The following is a 6,651-nucleotide window of genomic DNA, read 5'->3' as shown; positions in this document are numbered from 1 at the left end:
GATGAAGTTGGTCTCTCTCAAACGACCCTGCAACCAAATACAAGAAATCTCTTGTGTCCCCAACACACCCAATACAATGGCAAATTGTATAGGTGCACTAGTTCGGCGAAGAGATGGTGATAAAAGTGTAATATGGATGGTAGAAATATATTTTTATAGTCTGAATAAATAAAAACAGCAAGGTAACAAATAGTAAACGGGCACAAAATGGTATTGCAATGCTTGAAAATGAGGCCTAGGGTCTGTACTTTTACTAGTGCAACCTGTCAACAATGCTAATATAATTGGATCATATAACCATCCCTCAAAGTGCAATGAAGAATCACTTCAAAGTTCCTATCTAGCGGAGAACATAAGAATAAATTATTTGTAGGGTACGAAACCACCTCAAAGCTATTCTTTTCGTTCGATCTATTCAAGAGTCCGTACTAAAATAACACAAAGATATTCTTTTCGTTCGATCTATCCTGGAGTTCGTACTAAAATAACACCAAAGCAAATTCATATTCATAATACTCAATCCAACACAAAGAACTTCAAAGAGTGCCCCAAGATTTCTACCGGAGAAACAAAGACAAGAACGTGCATCAACCCCTATGCATATATTACCCCAATGTCACCTCGAGAATCCGCGAGTTGAGTGCCAAAACGTATATCAAGTGAATCAATACGATACCCCATTGTCACCACGATTATTCAATTGCAAGACATATATCAAGTGTTCTCAAATCCATAAAAGTATTCAATCCGGTAACAACGATATCTCAAAGGGAAAAACTCAATTCATCACAACAAGATAGAGAGGGGAAAACACCATATGATCTGACTATATTAACAAAGACCGCGAAACATCAAGATCGTGACATCTCAAGAACACGAGAGGGGGAGATTAAACCCATAGCTACTGGTACAAACCCTCAGCCCCGAGGGTGGACTACTCCCTCCTCATCGTGGTGGCCGCCGGGAAAATGAAGATGGCCACCAGAGATGATTCCCCCCTCCGGCGGGGTGCCGAAATGGTGTCTAGATTGGTTTTTGGTGGCTACAGAGGCCTGCAGTGGCGGAACTTATGATCTAGGTTAACCCCGAAGGGTTTTGGAATATTTGTGAATTTATAGGGTAAAGAAGGGGTGCGGGAGGCCACCGAGGTGGGCACAACCTACCTAGGCGAGCCTGGGCCCCCAGGCGCGCCCGGGTGGGTTGTACCCCCCTTGGGGCACCCCCCAGGTGCTGCTCTGGCCCATCTTGGGTGTTCTGGTCCATAAGAAATCTCCAGCAAGTTTCGCGGTGTTTGGACTCCATTTGATATTGATTTCCTGCAATGTAAAAAACAAGCAAAAATAGCAACTGGCACTGGGCACTGGGTCAATAGGTTAGTCCCAAAAAATGATATAAAGTTGCTATAAAATGATTGTAAAACATCCAAGAATGATAAAATAATAGCATGAATACTTCATAAATTATAGATACGTTGGAGACGTATCAGTGAGCCTCCGCATTGGAGTACAGCTCGCACGCCTCCCGTTTAGTCAAGCACTCAAGCACCTGTCCGCTCCTAGCCATTAAAAGAGTGAGGCGTGGCGTCACGTGAATGGTTAACAGAACACACACAATTTATATGCACTGGAGCATGTACACGTAGTTCAAATTTGAATTATGCACATAAAAAACCTAGAAAACCCAGTTAATGTATAAAAATGTCCAAACGAACCCCGAAAAAATCCAAAATTAAACAAAACACTCATGTTGTTCTATGTTGACACTAGAAAAAAATTGGAAAGCAATAAGAGGCAACGGATATCGTTTCGTCCCCAAAGGTGGCACGTTCCCTACCGAAATCATCACGCTTGTTGTGAGAAGCTCTGGTTTGTGAGACGCTTATACCCAAACCTGCCCCAAATGGGACAAAAATTTTACCACGGCATGTTGATGCCGCTCCATGATAGCATGCCAAGTTTCATGAATTTCAGACGAGTTTTGGAGTTACTAGGATTTAAAACCTAGGTATCTCAATGTATGCGGCCGAGTGACGGTGGCAGGGTGTTTGAAATTCATTCCCATTTCTTGCATGGGACCTAAGCATGGAATCAAGGACATAGATTTGATTTTTCAACCAGTTTATATGCACTGGAGCATGTGCATGTAGTTCAAATTTGCATTATGCACCTGAAATTCCTACAAAACCAAGTTAATGTATAAAAATGTCCAAGCGAACCCCGAAAAATTCAAAAATTAAACACAACAATCCTGTTGTTCTATGTTGACACTAGAAAAATTTTGAAAGCAATAAGAGGCAACAGATATCGTTTCGTCCCCAAAGTTCCCTACCGAAACCATCACGCTTGTTGTGAGAAGCTCTGGTTTGTGAGACGCTTATACCCAAACCTGCCCCAAATGGGACAAATGTTTTACCACGGCATGTTGATGCCGCTCCATGATAGCATGCCAAGTTTCATGAATTTCAGACGAGTTTTGGAATTACTAGAATTTAAAAACCAGGTATCTCAATGTTTGCGGCCGAGTGACGGTGGCAAGGTGTTTGAAATTCATTCCCATTTCTTGCATGGGACCAAAGCATGCAACCAAGGACACATATTTGATTTTTCAACTAGTTTATATGCACTAGAGCATGTGCATGTAGTTCAAATCTGAATTATGCACCTGAAATGCCTACAAAACCAAGTTAATGTATAAAATGTCCCAACGAACCCTGAAAAATTCAAAAATTAAACACAACACTCCTGTTGTTCTATGTTGACACTAGAAATTTTTTGAAAGCAATTAGAGGCAACGGATATTATTTGTCCCCAAAGGTGGCACATTCCCTACCGCAACCATCACACTGAGAAGCTCTGGTTTCGTGAGATGCTTATACCCAAACCTGCCCCAAATGGGAAAAAAATTACCACGACATGTTGATGCCGCTCCATGATAGCATGCCAAGTTTCACGAATTTCAGACGAGTTTTGGATTTACTAGAATTTAAAAACCAGGTATCTCAATGTTTGCGGCCAAGTGATGGTGGCAGGGTGTTTGAAATTCATTCCCATTTCTTTCATGGGACCTAAGCATGCAACCAAGGACACATATTTGGTTTTTCAACTAGTTTATATGTACTGGAGCATGTGCATGTAGTCCAAATTTGAATTATGCACCTGAAATGCCTACAAAACCAAGTTAATGTATAAAAATGTCCAAATGAACCGCAAAATTCAAAAATTAAACACAACACTCATGTTGTTCTATGTTGACACTAGAAACATTTTGAAAGCAATAAGAGGCAATGGATATCGTTTCGTCCCCAAAGGTGGCACGTTCCCTACCGAAACCATCACGCTTGTTCTGAGAAGCTCTGGTTTGTGAGACGCTTATACCCAAACCTGCCCCAAATGGGACAAAAAATTTACCATGGCATGTTGATGCCGCTCCATGATAGCATGCCAAGCTTCATGAATTTCAGACGAGTTTTGTATTTACTAGAATTTAAAAACCAAGTATCCCAATGTTTGCGGCCGAGTGACGGTGGCAGGGTGTTTGAAATTCATTCCCATTTCTTGCATGGGACCTAAGCATGCACCGAAGGACACAGATTTGATTTTTCAACCAATTTATATGCACTGGAGCATGTGGTTGTAGTTCAAATTTGAATTTTGCACATAAAATGCCTAGAAAACCCAGTTAATGTATACAAATGTCCAAACGAACCCCAAAAAATTACAAAATTAAACACAACACTCCTGTTGTTCTATGTTGACACTAGAAATTTTTTGGAAGCAATAAGAGGCAACAGATATCGTTTCGTCCCCAAAGGTGGCACGTTCCCTACCGAAATCAGCATGCTTGTTGTGAGAAGCTTTGGTTTGGGAGAAGCTTATACCCAAACCTGCCCCAAATGGGACAATTTTTTTACCAAGGCATGTTGATGCCGCTCCATGATAGCATGCCAAGTTTCATGAATTTCAGACGAGTTTGGACTTACTAGAATTTAAAAACCAAGTATCTCAATATTTGCGGCTGAGTGACGGTGGCAGGGTGTTTGACATTCATTCCCATTTCTTGCATGGGACCTAAGCATGCAACCAAGGACACAGATTTGATTTTTCAACCAGTTTATATGCACTAGAGCATGTGCATGTAGTTCAAATTTGAATTATGCATCTGAAATGCCTACAAATCAAGTTAATGTATAAAAACATCCAAACAAACCCTGAATAATTCCAATTTTTTTGACGACACACCTATAGTTGCATGTTCACTGCAGATAAAAGTTCTAGCAATTCAAACACCATCCTTCGCAACTGTGACCCCATTACGTAATTCAAATCAAGACAAAAAATCAAGTAGAACACACACAGTTTATTATCACCCACCGTGTGAGATGTAGCACAAAATATCTTGGAGCACTGTAACATCCCAAATTTTCAATTTGAAATGTTATACATTAGATCATCATTGCATATCATATTTTATTTGCATTTCTGTTTGATCCTAGAAATTCGACGCAACTCAAGGACCCGCGGAGAGAGTTGGGGATTTCATTATTTTCATATTCGAGTTTTTCTCGAATTTTGAAAAGAGGATCGTTTGATTTTAATTATTTTTCTCTTGAATATTTATTTTATAAAAATAAAAAGAGAGAGGATAAAATGACTTCCTCAAAATAAGGAAATATCGGAGATTTAATATTAAAATCAAATAAGATTTTTATTCAGAGTTTTATTGCTATTTTATTTGAATTAGGCAAAATATGCGTTTTTCAAAATTGCATTTTAGGCCCAAATAAATGTTCACCTTGTCCGGCCTATTTTTAGAGGACGGGGAAATTTTATTTCAGGATTTTTGGAGTCCGTTTAGTATTTCTTTTCTTTCTTTTTCTGCACGTCGGAATTATTTAAAAAAAAGAGAGAGAAACCGACTCCGGGCCGTACCCGAGCGGGACTCCGCCCGGGGCGGCTATATAAGCCATAGCCTGAGCCGCCCCAAGGCCCAGCCGCCAGCCCGCCCGCGCCCCAAACCCTAACCCTAGCCGCCCGACGCCGCCGCACCGCCGCCCCACGCCGCCGCCGCCTAGCCCGCCGCCGCCGCCGCCCCGCCTCGCCGGACCGCCGCCGGAGGTAGCCGCCGCCGCCGCCGTTCGTTTTGTTTTTTTCGGTTAACCATTCGTTTTTTTAGAAAACCTAGATTTGTTTTTTTAGATTAGATCGGTTCGGTTTTTTTCGGTTTCGTTATTTAGCGAACGCCCGTTCGTACGTTAGTTTTAACGAACGGTTTTCACCATTTAGCCGCAGACAGCGAACGTTCGTTCGTTAGCCTGTTCGTCAGTTTTTCTTTTTCTCGGATTTTCCGCGATTATTTTCGATTGCGATTTCTGATCCGATTTTCGTTCTAGTATAACTTTTCGCTCGTTTATCGGAATCAGGCGATTCAAGCGCCTAGAGTTTCGTCTCGAAGCCCTCTTTCTGTTTAACCAACTTAAACAAGATTTTGCTACTGTAAAATTTGACTTTAGTCCAGATTAGTAAACAAAGCTTGTTTTTTTCGTCGTTTGAGTTTTGTTGCTTCGTTTGATTTGATTCTTTTTGCAAACCGGAGTTCTTAAGTTGAACTTTCTGGTTAGATCTCTTATTTGAGTTTTACCCGTGCCCTTGCTTGATTGCTTATTGTATGCTTGTTTGTTTGCGATAGAGTACCCGGAGTGTGAAGCATGCTACTACGAGTCTCTAGGTTTTGCGGGTCATCAGCAAGGCAAGTAACACTTTGATCATACCTCTTACTACCCAGTTTTATTGCATTAGATCAATCCTCAAACAATTGCGTGGTTAGGATCTGATTTAAATTGTGGGTTTGGGAAGTAGATGAGGTAGTACCTATTCACCTGTTTATTATCAAACCTATGGGAGTTACTTCTACGTTGCTTATACTGCTATGCAATGCTCGTAGACGTGGATTGGGTTTGAGTGTATTCATGACAGATGTGAGTATTGTTAATTAATGGTTAACTTAAGGTGGCAACTTTAATACACATCTGGGTGGATTGAGGCACCTAGGGAATTCCAGTGATTGCCTGTATTTTTGGAAATCCCGGGGTACCGTGTGATTCTCCTATGGACTGCCACCCAGGCTCAAAGGGATCATAAGATTATTCATGCTAGAAACTTCCGTGTGCAGCCACATGCCAATATGGGCTCTGGCATAGTTGAGTAAGTTGTGGGAATCTTTTCCATGATGGGCTAGCAGATGTACGGGATTGTAGGTGTACAGGCCTATCTATCGGTTAAAGGGACCTCTTCGGAAAGACTGTGTCTCAGTCATCCGTTTCTCAAACATCATGTAGTGCGAGAAATCAAAAGGAGGAGATCGAGTCATGTGGAGAAAAGTGCACAAACCTCTGCAGAGTGTACAAACTAATCATGGTTAGCCGTGTCCCCAGTTATGGACGTCTTGAGTATCTAGTTTCTTGGATTATCATGTGAATCTCATCACACTTAATATAATTTGATTGGGTTTAATGATGATGCTTAATTGGGATTGAGTTGGGTGAACCTTCTCAATGTTTAACAACCACCAAGATAGTTAAATAAAATTTATTCCTTTGTTGTAGGGAAAAATTGGCTTTTTGCAAAACATATTAACCATACAGCCTCCACCGGC

This window comes from Aegilops tauschii, chromosome 7 (genome assembly GCF_002575655.3).
Source record: "Aegilops tauschii subsp. strangulata cultivar AL8/78 chromosome 7, Aet v6.0, whole genome shotgun sequence".
NCBI classification, from domain to species: Eukaryota; Viridiplantae; Streptophyta; class Magnoliopsida; order Poales; family Poaceae; genus Aegilops; species Aegilops tauschii.
This window is presented reverse-complemented; position numbering follows the sequence as displayed.